The sequence below is a fragment of the Pyxicephalus adspersus genome, chromosome 10 (genome assembly GCF_032062135.1).
Source record: "Pyxicephalus adspersus chromosome 10, UCB_Pads_2.0, whole genome shotgun sequence".
Taxonomy (NCBI): domain Eukaryota; kingdom Metazoa; phylum Chordata; class Amphibia; order Anura; family Pyxicephalidae; genus Pyxicephalus; species Pyxicephalus adspersus.
Genome location: NC_092867.1, coordinates 51,734,491 through 51,752,137, shown reverse-complemented (window position 1 = coordinate 51,752,137; position 17,647 = coordinate 51,734,491). Strand labels below are relative to the sequence as shown.

Genomic DNA, 17,647 nt, shown 5'->3' with positions numbered 1-17,647 from the left:
CCTATCTCTAATCCCGAGTGTGACTCGGGGTGGATTTTACCTAACAAAAACCCCACTTTCCCTGCTCCGTTGCTGTCCCCCGGCGTCCTGCTGGTCCCCACAGGTCCTGGGGACACGTCCTGCTCCTCTGATCTTCACCTGCGAAGTGCAGAGACGAGATCTACAGGGTATCCTGGTGATGTCGGTACATCAGGTTACAATGACAAAGCAAATAACAAAGGGGGGCCAAAATGCACCCCTGTCTAGTACCATTTTAAAGCCTAAAGGGAGCCGACAGCGTGCCACTGACACATACCCAGGCAGTAAGGTGTGAATAAAGGAACACAATCCACTTGAGCATCACTTGAGAATCCACTTGACCAAGTCCCAAGTGACTCAAGACCATGGACAAGTACAGCCAGTCCACCCAATCAAACGCTTTTTCAGCATCCGTAGATAAAAGAAGGGTTGGCTTGCAAACATGACAAATCAGAGAAAGGACCCTCGTAGAGTTGTCCCTAGCCACCCTACCTGAAACAAATCTTGTCTGGTCAGAATGAACCCATAGGGGTACAAGGGCCTTCAATCTCATGGCCAGAACCTTCACACATAGCTTTACATCAACACTGAGCAAAGAAATGGAACGAAAGCTTGAGAAAGCAAAAGGGTCCTTGCAAGGTTTAGGAAACACAGAAATATGAGCCCTTAAAGTGTCCTCACACAAAGAACCCCCTTCTGTAAGATCATGAACATACTTACAAAGATGGGGGAGAAGTAAATCCTGATATTGCTTATAATATTTCAATGAAAAGCCATAAGGCCCAGGAGTTTTGCCAGAACAGGAGGAGCTAATAGCCTTACCTAGTTCACTCTCTGTAATATCACTTTCCAAAGCAAATAGTTGCTCAGCAGACACTCTAGGTAGTTGCGCTCTGTCAAGAAAAAAATGTAATTTTTCCTTTCGAACAAGCATTTGATTAGGAGATTCCTCATCACGTACTTAGGATCTTGTTAAAAATCTCTAAAAACAGCTGCCATTTCTTATCGGAGATGCAGCAGAAATCCCAATCTATTCTTAATCCTAGATACATATGAGGCCGCTTTCATATTTTTAAGTGCATTTTCCAACAATTTACCCGGTTTGTTACGCCATTCATAAAATCGCCTAGCAACCCAGGCATATTTAGCTTTGTCATCCAAAAGTTGTTTCAACTGAGATCTAAGCTGTCTCAACTGCACAGCCTGTGACTTCTATTGGGAGTGCTTATGTGCTGCCTCTAACTTAGTGATTTGAATTAACAACTCCGTAAGTCTGCGATCCTTCTCCTGCTTCTTACGTGCCCCATGTGCTATAAGTTTATAAGTTTAAGTCTTATGGTAGCCTTGTGAGCTTCCCATACATGAGCAGGGGCAGTATGGTCCACAACATTTTCCCTAAAAAAGGCGTGCAAATCCCTAGGTATATTAACATCAATCTCCTTATCTAGTAAAAGGGAATCATTAAGGCGCCATCTAAATGGGGGAAGGGTTGGAGACCCAAGATGCATGGAGACTTTAACTGCAGCATGATCAGAAATCGTGCGAGAAGCTATATCAGCTCCACAGACCCTAGTAAGATGGTAATGGCCAACAAAAACCATATTGATACGAGGAATCATGTACCGCCGAATAAATTGTATAGTCCCAATCTTCCGAAAGCAGAACCCGCCACACATCTTTCAACTGCATATCATGCAATAATTTATTAAGATTATGAAGCTGTCTAAACGGGAGATGGGATTCACCAGCAGATAAATCTATCATAGGCCTTAGCACCACATTAAAATCCCCTGCTACAACCAGCAATCCTTCTTAAAATCTCTTCAGTTTGTGCAAGGCACAAATTCAATATCTGATTGAATATGCCCCTTATATTAGATTCAAGCTGATCAGAACCAGTAGCTTCTGGGAGGCCTCATATTACCCAATTATTCCTCCTGCCTGTTTTCAGCATCTTCTAGCTGGTAAAAAATGATGCCGTGTATGTTAACTGACTTTTGTTGTGCATCCTGAAGATCTCTGATAGCCTTCTTCCTGAGATTCCAGCCTGTTTTAACCTCTTCAACCCTGGTTAGAGTATGGGACAGATCTGTACACAAAGAAGCTACCTCAGATTTAAAGTACTCCTTCATGACCGCATGAAACGCCCCCCCGTCCAGTTAAGAAGGTTGTTAGGGTAGTCAAATGCTGGTTCAGCACTTATGGTAGGGAGAGGCACTATATATATGTAGATGGCCAGGAAAATACTTTTTTTATATAATGCATGCTTACTTTGCATTGTATGTATTACTACATAATATTTAGTATGGGTAGTAAACATCTATTGAAAGCACCAAATGAAGTTTGAACACGTATTGATTAAAGTGGAACTAAAACTAAAAGTAAAATAATTGCAAACAGGCAGGTTGCAGAAGGCAAAGGCCATGTTTCATCTGCAATAAAATAAGTTTACATGCCTATTCAGAATCATTTAACCAATTGCACCTCTTTTTTTTTGTTCTCCAACATTTTCACCTGGTCCCCTTTCAGGTTTGGGGATCTTCGGCCACTCTTCGGCCAACCTTTAATGGCATAACGCCTGCACATACATTGGAGTGCATTTATAGCTGGCAGCAAGCTATTCCAGTGTACAATATAAAGAAGATTATGAACATGCAGGTAAGTTTGTGTTATTGCAAAAAGATATGGCATCTACAATAAAGAACTGACTTGCTCACAATTTTTTAAAAAACTGGGTATAGTTCTGTCTTAACAAAAAAGTATACAGTTGTAAATTTTGGTTCTCTGCACCATTCAAATAGCTAACACTATAAATACCTGTGCTGTTTCTTGCTGCAAGGCTGCTGAAGGAATCATCATTATTCCCACAACCTACATCTGTATAACACCCCTTTAGTTTGTTCCCCCTTTACTATTGCACCCTCCCTAGTCTACCCTGTTTTATTATTACACCCCCTAGTTTATCCTCCTTCTTTATAATTACACCCACCTAGTCCATTAGCCTTTTACTATTATACCCCCTCATCTATCACCCTCCAGTATTCCTGCCCCACCATCTACTCTATATCTGCTCTTTTCTACTACACTTACTAGACTATCTCCCCTTTACCAATATACCCCCTAGTCTATCCCTCTTTACTAACACACCTCTTAATCTATTTACCCTGATTTTCAAAGTGTACACACATTTCTGCCCAACTTCATACATCCCCCTAATACCTATACTTTCCTCAGTAATAAAATATCTGTCCTCCCTTTACAGGTCCCTGAAAGCTGACAGCAGGCTCCTCTAAGTGGGCCCATCATTTGTGGTTGCTAGGAGATGATGAAGGTCTTGTCAAGACAGTCCAGGCTGAAACCCAGGTGTTTAAAGGACAGTACAGAGGTAAAAAAAAAAAGCTGTATGAAGGACAAAAAATCCCTGGACAGGTCGGGAAGGGCAGAAAAGGCAGCTGGAAAAGATGAGGACAGTAGCAGGGGCTCAAATACCACCCCAAATGGCCATGGCATCTTAGGTGACCTTGGGAAACCATGGGTAATTCAGCCCTGGCTGCAGGGCAACTGCTATCCATGATTATTACAGGGCTCATTACAACTAATAATATTAAGGAGGCTTATTCATTTTGAATAACTCCTCAATGCATCTAGTCAGTGCAACACACTGAATTATCTGTGCCCTTTGTTGAAAAAAATATGCAGATACATTTTGTCAAATGCAGGGCCAACTAATTCAGAATGAATAGTCTGCCTTAATGAAGCACAACTAAACACATTAGGGTGGTTTGTTTTTGGTTAGTGTTGTTGTTTTCTATCTGACATTGGCTGATTATCTATTGATAAGAACTAGAATTCCTGAAAATTCCTGTTTCATTCCTGGTGTATCAAGCTTTCACTGTTTGCAACATGTACCTGCAATCTATTATGGTATGTCCTGTGTAAGAGATGTAAGTGACTTGTAAGTGTAAATGTTACATCGTTTGCAGTAAGTCTGGCCTGACTCCAGTCCTGGGTGTACTAGGCCAAGCCTAGTCTTCCTAAGTCATGATGTGTACTTGATAGAATGTTCCAAAGTACAACAAAATCCTCCAGAGAAATAAAAGGAGTAGCCAAGGATTGAGCAATTAGCATTAGATGCCAAACAGAAACTGTGACTGAGAGAGAGACACGCCCGGCATCGCACCCACACAAAGAAAGCTGAAATACACTCCCATTGCTTTGCACAATTATTCAAACAAGAACAAACAAAGTTATGCAAAAAGCAAGCAGACAAAAACTGTTGCAAAGCAGACGCTTGCTAATAGATGTGCAATAATGTGTACTTTTATCTAGTAGTAACCAAATGGTGAACACTAAGCAAATCATTGAAATCTTCCAGTGTGTGGGAAATCTCTGCAACCAATCTTTCTATTTTTTTCCATGCAACTTTTTTGCCATGAATAATTCCAATAACTAATCACAATGCCATAACCATAACAGAGCTATACCCTTTGTTAGAAAGAGAGCTGTGAATTATTTTTTGTATATATTATCACCACATGACAAAGTTTTGCAGTAATTGAAATTTTGTGTACACTATGTGTTTTAATATTAGATACATTACATGATCATATTTGATATAGTAAAAAAAAGTTTGCATTTTATCCTTAGTACTTACCTCCTCCTTATATGTACAAATTGTTTCCTGATGAAGCGGACTGTAAAATGCAACATACATGTGGCTATTTGGAAGTCTGTTTTTATAGTGCTTCACACTACAATATTTTTTTAAAAAGGTAATTCAGTAAATTTGATTTAATTTCTAACGAGCAATCGTCTCTCACCTTTAAAATCCCTATAAACATAATTGTTTCCAAATATTAGAGCTATACCCTTAAAAGCAAAAATTGTGAGATGACACCTCTAAAAATATGCACCTAATTTAATTGACTCCCCCAGAAACTGTCCTTGGGATGTATACAATATAATCACCACAATTAAACTGTAGTGCAAGCTGCTGGGCGCAATATGGACACATGGGAACAATAAAACTAATTAAAAAGAAATGTGCACGGGTTTTAGTAAAAATTGAATACACTCTACTGGCCTTATCAGATGGAGCCCAGTGCTAGGATGATGTAACTTAATGGCGTATGCAAAGGAATGCATCAATACTATCCACTGGTATCAAGGAGGAGCCAGCGGAAGAAGCTTTTACAAAGATGGCAGGTTTTGAAATGGCAGGTTAGAATGCGGAGCTGTCATAGTTGTAAATGGGTAAGTAGCTAATTTGCTTCTAAAACTGTTTGTTGACAGGTTTAGTTACCCTAAGTTAATACTGTAAATGGCAAATGCAGAAAAGTGTCCAGAATCCTCAAGCCAATACATTACTATTACATGATAGCAACTAGTATTTCCAGAAGGAATAGTCAGCAGTTGGAGCCTCTATGATCCCCTCACAACAGTGTTTCCTTAAATTTACAAATTATTCTCCTCTGTAATAAGTGCTATATTTCTAAATGTATTTTACAGGTAAAAAAAAGTGCCAACGACCCTCAGTGGGCAATAGAGTGGGCAGATCTTAATCAATGATTCCTCCAGACAGCAGCAAGACACTCTGATTTCTTAGATCACCCAAATGTCCTGATCAGGTGACAGTCATCCTATGTCACAGGATAGATGTGACATTTGGATTGTAGGATCAGAATCTGGAGTCAACAACAATAAAGCCTGGATCCATGCTGCTTTACATCAACAGTTCAAGCTGGTGTTGGTAGTGTAATGGTGTGGAGGATGTTTTCTTTGTACCCTTGGGTACCAACTCATCCTTAGTACCCCATCCCTTCCTGACTCCAGGGTACCAATCTTTTAATGGCTACTACCAGCGGGACAACCACCATATAGCATAAATTGGGTTAAATTGGTTTTTAAACATGACAATGAGGTGAGTACTCAAATGCCTTCCACAGTTACCAGATCTCAATCTAATCTAGAAGACCCCTGAGATGTGGTGGAACAGGTGATTCCTATAATGGATGAAAGCCAACAATTTAGACTTAAGGTGATCCATAGCGGGGGAATCACTAAGCACAATACCTGTGCAGTACTACTAAACAGGAGACCTATAACCTATATATATAGTTAGCAAATATAGCTGCCCCATGGCTTTTTCTGCCACTTTATTGTTTGTGTACACCTATGTATTACAGTTGTTATTAGTTACATTTATATTGTGTATCAGAAATTAAATAAAGGATTTATTGTGCATGTAGTGTTTTGTTCCACACATAGGAGGAAAGAAAAAATCTTGGTAAACCTAGGGCATGTAACGATCATTTTACAAATGTCCGTATCTTGGATTTGTGTCAAAAGTGGAAAAATAATAATTTGTCCTGCGCTTCATGTCCAAGTATTGCAAGTAGTTCAAGCATGTCCAAAAATTTTGAGAGCACCAGAATTATTATACAGGTATAGATGTTCAAACCTCAGACAAATGAAATAAATCTTTGTGCTGCTGCTATTAGCACTGCAAACCTTTTAGGATCTTTCATCTATGCAGCATTAGTGATTTTTTTTTAACTCAAGATATCTTGAATTGTTGTAAATGTTGTAAATTGTAAATAGGGTTAGGCAACTTATGTATTTGAATGAATTGTTATTGCACCACAACAAAGCAAAAATGAAAAATGCACCATTTTTTTTCAATGTAGTGCACTGCATGTGTGCACTGCACTGTATGTGTAGTACAATATGCTAGGGGTATGTTACATAGCTACCTGGAAGGTTTAGGTGTCCAGTCTGTTATGTGAGCATACAATATATGCTTTTTTGACAAAGCTATAGTAGATGCCAACTGAATGCCATAAACAAATACAGCCCTCCATTTTTGCAGGTTAATATCTTAACTCAAACGGATAGTAAGGGAAAGTTCAGACCTGCAGCAGGAACAAGCAATCCCAATCAGCTTACAGAGGTTGCCAACTTGCCAGCCGCTCGGTTTCTTGCACCACAGCACTGGTTCATCAAGAACCAAAGACTACAGATTTGGCAGTGGGTTGCAGCGAGTAGTGCTGAACCACTCACTAGAGCCCCTATTCATTCTCTATGCAACTACTGCAGGTAGAAAGTGCTTGTAGTATCTCCCCCAATGCAACCGTTCACTGGCACGAGAAAGCTATAAATCGCCCTGCAACCTCAGTCTGAGCATAACCAAAGAAAACTGGTAAACATCTAATTTAGAAAACATGGCTGCTAAATGCACTGATAAGTAAAGGTAAGGGTAAGGTTAGATTTGTCTTTAAAGTCATTTGAAAAGAAATTTATATTGCGCTACAAAACTGTTTTTGGACTGTACTGTGGTTTGTTAAAAATTGCCGCTGAATACCATAATTAACCTTAAAAGAGGCTGCAACTGTTCATAGTTATTCCGAATTTCTGTAAGCCCTGTGGTGGGAAAGGTTTCCCTTCTGTAAACTGGAAAGCCAGTGATTGGTTAGCTGTCTTTGTTTGTATACTAGCATAAATTAGAATTCTAGAAGGATATTACAATTACCAATAAAAGAAAAAAAAAAGCCTACTCTTTAGTGTAATGGTTAACAAAGAACTTTTTCAATATTATTCATTAAAAAAAAGGACAAAGAATTGCAGCTATTGAAGTCATACCAGTAACAAATTATTTGTGATTGTTTGCAGCAGGTAAATGGACCTTGAACATTGAAAGTTGAATCCATTAACGAGTAGCTGATAAAGCATGTCATAGAACTTTAGGAACTATGAAGCCTGATCACCTTGAATCAGTCAACATGCCAAAACATTTATTTCTCTGTACACAAGCTTATTTGGTTCCTGAGTAAGGAATGTTTCCACGTTCATAACAAAGGCAAAAATATTCTTTGGGTTATGCATTCTTCAAGAAAAGTTGCCAGAAGCAACAGATGTGAAAATAAGTCACAAGTTCACATAAAAATAACAGCCCCCAAATGTGATGTGGCTGTTGCAATCAACACTGAAACTGATATCACTATATGCAAAAACAGTACAGTACATGAAACTACAAACAAAACACACTATAGGTACAACAAAACAAAAGCAAACAGACGCTGACACTTTAAAAAATACTCATACCCTAAAAGGAATATTTATGTTAGAAGCTGGCAGAGACTTTGTGTTGTATCCATATGGTACCTGCATCTGTCCTTCGGTCTTCCTGCTCTGTAGAGGGTTTTACAAGCTACAGTGCAACACTACAGAAAGTCAGCAGGAGAAACATTCCACTCCACTTACTCAGAGAGTCCGCCCTGCCTCATATTGCTGCTACATATTACTAGCAGCTCATGAATATGAAATCCGCCTTCTGCATCATGATTGCTGATCTTAGCCACAGCCTGCCATACAGAAAGCTCAGATTATGGACAAAAAAGGCAGTGAGAGTTCCAGGGAGAAGAAAAACATAATAAAAAAAAAAAAAGCTGGAGTTAAGTTTACTGACTGTTGGCAGACAAAGTAGAAAAGTAAGTCAACTTGGAGACAGAGATAGACAGATTGATAAATAGATTAAAAAAAGGAAATATATATATATATATATATATATATATATATAATTACAACCAAGTACAAAAGACAAACAGAACTTTATGAATGGTATTATACATACCTCCAAAAAACTGACCTCCAGGTTTAGGAAAAACTTTCCTTTGCAGTTGGGCTAGCACCACATCAAAGGAATTAAATGCTTGCTTGTCTAGGGGTGATTTAAACAGTACTTACCTTATTCCATGCTCCCCATTGAAGGTTCCACCTGTGTGGACTGGTACCCCACAGCCTGTTCAAAACCTGTCTCAGGCATGGTATACATACCAATAGTCCTGCAATGTAGGTGCATGTCAGCCACTGGAGAACTAAAGGATGAGGTAAGTAAAAGTATTATTTACATCAGCAGTCACCAACCTTTCAGACCTTATGGACCACTAAATTCATAATTGACAGTATTCCGAAGTGTGGCTCAGGGTTAATTTTCAGTATCAGAAGCGGTAACCCCCATGCTACACTCTGGGTGGCATTGTAAAGGACTTACCTGGTCCCGACAAGCCTGCAGCGTCCTCCGATGGGAAATGTGAACGAGCAGGGGTGGTGCACTTTGAGGCATGTCTGGCAGGAAATTTAAACAGAATGCTCCGCTTTGACATACTAACATAATCAGACCGCCAAAGAGGTTTATATGAATTTTTTTTAAAAAGATAAATACATTTGTAACATAATGATCTTCCTAATGGTGCTTAACAAGGACTGTGGAGGCTCTGATTCATTAAACAGCTCACAGTTAAGTGAACTATTACTGTTGTTACTTTTATCATTAGTAACATTGGTATCACTAAAGAAATGCAAAATATTTGTTTGCTTTTACTCACTCATTATGGGTATATTTCATTCAAATCTAAGACCAAACAATAAATGATAGTTAACAAAGACAAACTATTTGATATATTATGATAAATATAACAGTTAAAGAAAATACACAGTTAAAGAGGAACTAAACTCAAAACTTAAAAAAAAAAAATACACTTAACTCAATCCTGCAGGGCAGTCCAATCCCTCCGGGGGTGTCCTGCATCGGGTCCCGCGTCGTCCCAGGGCCAGCGCTCCGGGAGCCGCCATTTTCTCTTCTGCTCACCTGATCCCGAGATCGGGTGACCTAGGATGGAAAAAAAATTGCCGATCTCACTGCACATGCATGAGATTGGCAGATTTTTCCCTTTGCTCCTTCTGTGCATGTCCGAAACGCCAAAAACTGTAACAATACACTCAAACATATGGGAGAGAAAATGTTATATTATATTGGAGCCAAATATTGAGCTATTCTCATTAATAAGAAGTTCATTATAATTTAACAGCCTCAACCACCAGAGAGGCACTAAGCCCAAACTACCAATGTTATGAGGCACATTAAATACTGGCCAACATTGCAAGGGGGTCATGCTAAAAATCAATGTTAGGATACACTGACCACTGGTATAAGGGTAACCAAAAAAAACACCAATGTAAGGGGGCACACTGAACACAGATCACCAGTGTAATGGGGTACAAATAGCACAACCACTGTTGTAAAGGTTTGCACTGCGGCCTAGTGCCTTTCCAATCTATGGTGGTAATTTTAGTTAATAATGGCGTGGTCTTTTGTTCAGTTATACAAAAGGATGTGAGGCTTTTGATGGCAGGGGCAAAGCAATGCTGGTCTTTAATTGGCATGTTAGACCTCCTTGATGACAATGTCAAGTAGCAACGGTGGGCATTCTGACCACCAGTGTAAGAGGGCATTTTGAACACCAATGAACAGACCACAATCACTACCAACATAAGGGGACATTTTCTCCTGACCATTGGGCATTACTGAATGCCGGGATGGCTGTAATATGTGGTCACTTTATCTTCTTCAGCCTGAAAGCCTATATGGGTAACTATGGACTGATGGCACTGACCAGCAATTTGGGGGGGGGGAATATTGTGGATGTGCAGGGCGAAAATACATTGTACTAAAAAATTGCACCTTATTAACCAGACAATTTGACACACCCCGTATCTACCTAAAGTAAGAAGAATGGTAGAACTTCCGGTGGTCAGGGGTGGGAATTACATCAAGGAGGTCTAACATGCCAATTAAAGACCAGCATTGCTTTGCCCCTGCCATCAAAAGCCTCACATCCTTTTGTATAACTGAACAAAAGACCACGCCATTATTAACTAAAATTACCACCATAGATTGGAAAGGCACTAGGCCGCAGTTGCAAAGATCTCCATATATGAACATTATAGAATGGGAAAAGTTTTTAAATGACAACACAGTTGAATTGCTTCCCCATTGCAGCTTTGAAACCAAATGGGTGCAGGTCTGGCTACAGGTCCAGTCAGTCCTTACATCCAGGCACAAAAGAATAATTAATTCTGTTGTAATTGTGAATATGTAATAAGCTTAAAACCTCAATCCTGAGACCAATTATACTGTCACATATAATGTACAGTAATTGTAAAAGCCCTTTCAGGAAGAAAACAAATAATGGTATTTTTGTGCATAAGTGCAGTTACCCTTAAAAGAGAATATACCAGCATTTAGAATGTCCTTTGCAGTCTGTTATTTTAATGCGTTTCCAAGGTCATGCTGCCCAAGCAGGTTATAAGTGGAGGTTCAACTAAGGATATCTTAAACCTTTCTAATTCTAATAAGGACTTCTTACCTATTTGTTATATTTGTGATCTGTATACATGCTTTAAAAAGTGTTGAAGCCAGTTGAGTCAGCATATTCAGGCAAATAGCATTTGCATGAGGAGGGTGGCAATGGAAGCATTGTATTTTACTTTTTTGTAATACTGGCAATTGCGGTTAACTTAGATAATTAGATAAACATTATAAAAGACAGTGCTACAGTACCTGCAACTTCATAACAAAACAAACAGGAAAGAATCCCGTCCGTGCAAATTTATTAGTATACTATTTTCCCTCTGCTGTAAAGTATTATTTCAGGTTATCCAGTGGCTTTCATTCACTAATCAATTCAACAATACAAATATATACTGGACCTTGTCACACAGGGGGAACGGCAGCAGATAAGCAGTTCAGGTTCCACTGTTAACAGCAGAAAAACTCAAGCCAAGGTTACATTGTACTAATATACGCTTTCAATTCTGTAAAAGTATACAAAATATACATTAGCTGTTTCTAAACCCAGGAACAAAACTTTAAGATTTTGCAGATAACCAGTGCACATGTTTTGTGGCTGCATTTGCTTTTTTTTATTCAGCGTTTTTGTGTTTTTTTCACTCAGTAATCCTGCTTTCCTGGCCTAAGGTGACAATGTTCACTCACTCTAATGTATCAATTAAGAAGCAGAATTATCACCCTGGGGCAAGCCTAGAAGCAACTCTACCACTTAAAAAGGTAATGATTACATGCATATGCAGAGAGATCAGCACCTTGTTTGACATTTTCCAGAAAGGAGTACAAAGCAGAACCTGAAGGATAAAGATAAAAATATGATGGTGGCGCCTGGTGTCCAGCCTAGGACAAAGAAGGAAGATTGGAGGGTGCAGGACTGACTTGACTAGGATCGCCTTTCTACTGGTAAAGGTAAGTGTCTTGTTTTCTTATTCGTTTGTGATAGTTCCACCTTAATATCTATGAGGTCACTAGATTTCTAGCTGGATTCAATTGCATTTATCAAAAGATTTAGCAGAACAGATGTGAGTAAATCAAAGAAGTTCTTTGGGTTTACATACACTTTAATTCCACATTAGCTGTCTTGCCTGGATGGAAAATAGATAACAGATAAGATAACAGATGGGCAAAAATATTTGCTTTTCCTGGGGAATTGTGGGCATAGTAATAATATCAGATCCCCCCTTAAATATAAAGGAGTGGAGACCTTGGGGGGTTGGCAGTTCATAAAACCAGAACTTGTTGAATTATGAATTTTGCTAAATCAATGGCATCTTGGGTGTGGCCAAAGAGCATCATAATCCATGTGGACACTGCCAGGAAGCCTCTCAGACAGCACCCACCCTGCTGTCATTGGATTGCTCCATTAGTCCCACCTAACCTAGCAAAGTGGGCTCTCTCTGATACTATCCTGTTTCTAAAGACAACAACGTTGACAGATTGAGCACTGCAGGAGCCCAGTGACTCTGACTAAAAAATTAGACTTTATATTACAACCTGGGCCAAGGCAAAGCAACTCTACTTAAGCATAATTTCAATTATTCCTTTTTATTTTACCCTGTTGCTATTATGCAATTGCTCTGTTATCGTTCTCTGATTAGTCTTTTTTTTTCTGTACGTGTTTATGCACTGTGTTTTTGTTATGTTTTCACTTATTAAACACTATAAAAAGTGTAAGCTAAATCTCTGAATGCGGACATAGAAATAGTGTAACTTGCCAACCCAAAAACGCTACCATAAACATTGTGGTTTCTGAGACATCCCTGTCTGGAGTGGCAGAGGGTGAAACAGACAGTGCTAAAAGAAACTGTCATAACTGCGATTGTCAAGAGGGACAATGCATGTGGTGGCCCTTCTCAGCCTGCTGGTGCTTAGATTGTTGCTGAGCTTGCTGGAAAGTCTATGCAGAGGGTGTGGACTGAGTGAGGGTGTGACTGATCATGTCATAATATTTGTTATACAACATGCACATAACTAAACAAAAGAAGGACTAATGTCTATGCCAAAATACTAATACAAGAGGACATTCCTTAATATGTTAGTGCAATGCAGGTGACAGGTACTCTGTCTTTGATTCTTCTGCATCCAACCCTTGCAAATTTAGAACTTCAAAGTGGATGGTGAGGCCAGGAAATTAAAGGCCTTAACATGAAATTTCTCAGAGATAAGTGCTTCCAGGATAATTCGATGCAGAGGAGATTGGTAAATGGAAGTTCACAGATCTCATATTGCACTTTATCTGTTTTCAAGTTTACTACTTTAAAAATTGTGATCAGGGAGGTCTTTATTAAAGAAAAGATAGGTGTTGTCCCATCTGCAGTAAGCATTCTTATTTGCCAGATTGTCTGGTAAAATCCCTGAGCTACGCATCCCGGGTACTTAGAACAACCTGGCTAAATGAACTCCTGCACACCTACATGCTACATTATGACGGCTTGGCCAATCAAGATGGGTGAAGATCACAAGAAAAAAGATGTCATCACCCTGCAACAGAATAGATAAAAAGGTTTAGTTCCACTTTGTGCAGTGGTCCCATGTACAAAAAGGAGCCAGGATGGGGACCACAAAGGGGAGAACAGAAACTTGTGGAATAAATGTATCAAAAGTTATAAAAAAGAGCACTTGACATTTAGTGAAATATTCTCTAGTGGAGAAACTTCCACATTCGTTATTTTTAATGGAAGAAGTTGATTCTCCATTTACTATATTTTTTTCATATTTATTTTATATATGAGCTACTAGATATTTGCAGGGATAAATGTGGTTTTAAAACTGACAGCTTTATTCCATGATTCGGAAATAAGAATTTAGGAATAGGAAAACAACAGTAAAAACTTTACTTTTTCTTATACATATGTTAAAAGTATATTGGTTAGTAGACTAGGTATATACTGCAATCAGTGTCTGTGTGATATTTAAATTAATCTGCAGCAGGTCTCAACATGTGACCACTAAGAGACAACACTAGAAACCTGCCCTGTATTCACATTTACTTTAAAAGAAGTTTCTGACAGAAGAAAATATCAAAGGGATTATCTCATATGCTGCAGTCACAAGCTGATCTGTATTGCATAAATGGAAAAAAAAAACACTTTGCTGACTGTGCAGTCTGGTAGGATTGTGTGAATCTTAGGACCAAATAGACAGAAATACCAATTGTTTTGTGGGTAAAACAGTTCACATACTCATTTCAAGTGTATTTTTAGCTGTTTGCCTGAACGTTAGCTGTGCTTCAACTATGCACAGTCTTTATATGGGTGTCTATTGAGCTTAACATATAAGCTGACCAAGACTGGACACAACTGTCTGTAAACATACCATAAATGATATTAACCTCCTTACCGTTAAGCCCGACCTTCGTACGGGCTCAAAAAAGTTGCTCTTTTCGTTAAGCCCTAGATTTTCCGTACATTAAAATCCCCACTTACCCAGGTAAGTGGGGATTTTAATGTAGGGAAAATCTCGGTCCCCCTGTTCTCATCCAGCGTCGGGTTCGTGTTCCAGTGTCGTCCTCCGTCAATCGTCGTCCGTCGGTCTCCATTTCCAGCGTCGGGTGCCTTCTCGTATACCAGCGGGACCAGGTAAGAAGCCGGCCAGCATCTTGTGCTCCGCTGGCCGGCTGGCGGAACACAAGATGCCGGCCGGTTTCTTACCTGCTCCCGCTGATCATCCAGCGTCGTTCTCGTTCCAGCGCCGGGTGATCTCTGAAACAAGAAGCCATCCGGCGGAAGAAAAAAACAGCCGGCCGGCTTCTTGTGCGTGCGTGATGACGTCGGCGCATGTGCGGGAAATTCAAATAGAAACTCATTCATTCATTTTGTATTGGATTCAATACAAACTCCTGTATTGAATCCAATACAAAATGATTCAAATAATTACAAGGTATATAATTGGTAAATTCAAACTGTCATTTTGTATTGGATTGAATACAAACTCCTGTATCCAATCCAATACAAAAAATAAAATAAAAATAAAATAAAAGTAAATAACTTGGAAATTCAAATTTATATTTTGTATTTGATTGGATACAAACTTGCGTATCCAATCCAATACAAAAAATAAAAAAAAAATAAAATAAAAGTAAATAACTTGGAAATTCAAATTTATATTTTGTATTTGATTGGATACAAACTTGCGTATCCAATCCAATACAAAAAATAAAAAAAAATAAAATAAAAGTAAATAACTTGCAAATTCAATAACATAATTTCAAACAAACCCCCAATAAATACAGAATCAAAGTTTTAAAAATTGCCAGGTATTCCCTGGATGGCTAGTGTGTAACACTGTGTCTTATCTTACCTTTGCTGATCTTCACCTAATTTCCTTTAATTTTATTAAAAGTATTTTTTTTTTACATGATTGTGTGTTTCAAACATTTTTTACATTCATAATATCTACTAGAACCCTTGTTCGTACATATTTCTGTAAGTTACAGGTCTACCATTTAAAAAAAATTTTCATGAAAAACAGTGGATCACTTTTGGTACAGAAATCTAGACCTCAGTGTAACGCTCAGGTGGTTAATGGGGAAGAAGAGATTCAGAGATAATATACAAGAACAGGAGTGGTAAACTATAAGTGCTTCTGCTATGCAAAGGGAGAGTACTAGCTATGTAAATACTTTTTCTAACCACACGAATCAATAGATGGACAGTTGGTATCTAATAGAACCATATACACACGATCAGGCCATTTTCAGAGAGATGAGGTATCTGTGAGATCTGGGATAACATTTATTTCTGATCTCCCAATAAATGTAAATGTCTTGGGTCTTTGTTTGAAAATAAAACAGACCAGGGTCATAAATTTCCCCTTATCAGATATATCTGTATGTGACAACCAGCATCCTTCCAGAACCTCTAGTTTAGGCTACGTAAACACGTGCAATGGTTCTCGTCCGATAATCGGCTCAGGGCCTATATTGGACGAGAATCTGGCGTGTGTACAGCGCTTGTCATTCATCCCCCAAATGCCCTGGTGGATCCACAGACGATGGATGACAAACGGTCTTAATGGAAGTGAAGGGGGAGAGAGCGCAGCAGGGTGCCACTCCATCATTCTCCCCCTCCCCTCTCCATAGAACAGAGCAGTGCTATATGTACAGCACTCATTCATGCATCGTGCAGTCCTTAGTCATTGGAAAGGATCATGAAAGATCATTTCCAACGACAATTATTGCACGTGTGTACATAGCCTTACAACACCCATTGTAAAAGTTGGAGTTTTTTGTGTCCAGGTGTCATAAAACTCAGGTAATGCTAGTAGCGTGGCCTCTGATTGAACTCTGAGCTTTATTCTAAAACCCATTTATTAATCATTTTTATATTTACACTATACCATTCTGTATAAAGTAGTAGTTGGCTGATTTGTAATTGAATCGTAATGGTAAGCATTTTAAGACCAATAACTAGTCTCCTAGGCCTCAGGAAAGCCTGGGAACCATATTTAACCAGTGCTGGTGAACTATAAGTCCCAAAAATGCCTAGTTTGGTCTAAAAAAAACTGTGTTTAAAAACCTGTATTTCACATGGGCAGTCTCTTGCACTGCATTATGTACTCCTATGACACAATTAACTGTTACTATGTATTGCTCACCCTGCACTCTCTTTGCTCTCAATTACCTCCTGTTGGACTCACACAGAACATCTGGACACACTTTAAATCTGGTACAGTATTTTCCAAACTCTGCAACCTCACCCACCTTGACAACTCACCATTTCCCCTTTCTGACAACAACCTAATCACCTTCAACCTATCTAACTCTTTTCCCCTTCGCCACATCCCAGACCTGGCCAATGGCAGAGAGATATCCATAACCTTGACCACAACCTATTCTCAAACTGCCTTGCATCCCTCACCCCCACTCTCTCCAAAATCACCTCCCCAGATAAAGCTGACACCCAGTTCAACCACTCTCTTTCCTTGGCTCTAGATAAGGTTCCCCCTGCCACCTTCTGCTACCCCTGCCCTGTCAACCCCCATCCTTGGCACAACAATCACACCAAACACTTACAAAAGATTGTTCGTGCAGCTGAGTGCCAATGGAAGAAATCTGGCCTCACCGCTGACTTCATGGACTACAAAGCCAGACTACAACATTTTAACACTGAGCTCACTGTCACCAAGCAAAATTCTTTATCCGCTGTCATGTGTCACTTCTGTAACTGTCTGTCATTTGCTACGCCTATTTAATGTACAGAGCTGCGTAATATGTTGGCGCTATATAAATCCTGTTTATTAATAATAATATAAATAATAATAATAATTTTATGCTGTTGTTATTGTTCTGCTATTGTTCTGTTATTGTTCTTTGATTAGTCTTTATTTTCCAATATTTGTTTATGCACTGTTTTTACTTATTAAACACCATAAAAAGTGTAACCTGAATCTTTGAATGCTCTAAGTAGAAATAGTGTAACTTGCTAACCCGATAACGCTACTATA

At 39.0% G+C, this 17,647-nt stretch overlaps 1 protein-coding gene and 1 long non-coding RNA gene across 4 annotated transcripts in view; one reads left to right on the top strand and one right to left on the bottom strand.

The window, feature by feature from the left end:
* The window catches only part of TNKS1BP1 (tankyrase 1 binding protein 1), a 58,883-nt gene extending 50,593 nt beyond the window's left edge, over window positions 1–8,290 (bottom strand). Inside the window, exon 1 of one of the 2 annotated variants that reach the window (XM_072424367.1) lies at window positions 8,179–8,290. The gene's annotated coding sequence lies outside the window, so the exon portion shown is untranslated. Of the gene's footprint in view, window positions 1–8,118 lie in introns of both variants that reach the window. The other variant, XM_072424366.1, reaches the window with a different exon arrangement.
* LOC140339601 (uncharacterized) overlaps window positions 5,224–17,647 on the top strand; it is a 33,860-nt gene continuing 21,436 nt past the window's right edge. Inside the window, exons 1-2 of one of the 2 annotated variants that reach the window (XR_011922487.1) lie at window positions 5,224–5,271; window positions 11,811–12,112. This is a non-coding gene — a long non-coding RNA (uncharacterized lncRNA). Of the gene's footprint in view, window positions 5,272–6,826; window positions 7,268–11,810; window positions 12,113–17,647 lie in introns of those variants that run through there. The other variant, XR_011922486.1, reaches the window with a different exon arrangement.